Consider the following 940-nt stretch of genomic DNA (forward strand, 5'->3'; position numbering starts at 1 on the left):
CTCCCAGGTGAGCTAAATTCTCCATTTAAAAGGATTGTCTGAGTTTCTGATGTCAGCATAATCTAACAAGTGGAGAAAGCAGCAGGACACTAAAAGAAATTGTCCCAGTTCTACAGAACTACCTAATAACTTCAGCTTTAAAATAGTTGTTAAAAAACTTCTCATTCCTTAAAATCAATTTATGTTAAAGCAAAAATAAGCAAGCAGAAAAAACTCACTGAGAGGAAAAGGAGAACACTCACCCTGATTCAGAGTCTTCTCTTGGTTCTGCCACAAAATGGAGACAGCACTTTTCTTAAAATTTGAATACGTTTCTTCTTCTTCCTGTGTGGGAGGATCCCGAGTGGAGTGAATAGAAGAGAGAGCTCGTGTGTGAGGTATCTTTGTGATTGTTTTCTCCTACTTTTTCTTTATTTTTTTCATTGGGTGTACGTAAATATAGTTTATATAGTTGTGATTTTGCTAGCTTTTTAGTTGTTTGGTGGTTTCTGTGGGTTTTGGGGCCATCTGGTTTGGCAAATAACTTATCTATAGTACCTTTAAGTAGATGTTTTTTTTTTTAATATTGTGATGTAACCTGCATAAAACCTTTTATAAAGTGTTGCAAAATCATGTATATATTTTATCACATTTAACTGCTTTTCTACTTAAATCATTATAACCTGATGTTTTTCATACACTGCTGGTTCCCATAGAAAAAAAACCAGCCTGGCTGCAGCCTGTGTGCATGCAAAGGCTACATGCACACGAAGATAAGAATGGAATGTTCCTATCTCACCGTTATGTTGTGAAAATTGTATCTAGGTGCTTCAGCTCTGTGTTTCCCCTCCCTTTAGAAGCTGATAGCGCCAATTTTTAATCTTAGGGAAAATTCCTTCAATAAATATGCGAGGGGGGCCAGAGCGTTTTTCAGAGTGTGTTGGAGATTGTAACTGAAATA

At 36.4% G+C, this 940-nt stretch overlaps 1 protein-coding gene across 1 annotated transcript in view; it reads right to left on the minus strand.

The window, feature by feature from the left end:
* LOC107100208 (erythroblast NAD(P)(+)--arginine ADP-ribosyltransferase-like) overlaps window positions 1-253 on the minus strand; it is an 8455-nt gene extending 8202 nt beyond the window's left edge. Inside the window, exon 1 of the mRNA XM_015398616.1 lies at window positions 243-253. The gene's annotated coding sequence lies outside the window, so the exon portion shown is untranslated. The remainder of the gene's footprint in view (window positions 1-242) is intronic.
* Window positions 254-940: the final 687 nt, after the last annotated feature.

The sequence above is a fragment of the Cyprinodon variegatus genome, unplaced genomic scaffold (assembly GCF_000732505.1).
Source record: "Cyprinodon variegatus isolate N-32 unplaced genomic scaffold, C_variegatus-1.0 Scaffold945, whole genome shotgun sequence".
In the NCBI taxonomy this organism is placed as follows: Eukaryota; Metazoa; Chordata; class Actinopteri; order Cyprinodontiformes; family Cyprinodontidae; genus Cyprinodon; species Cyprinodon variegatus.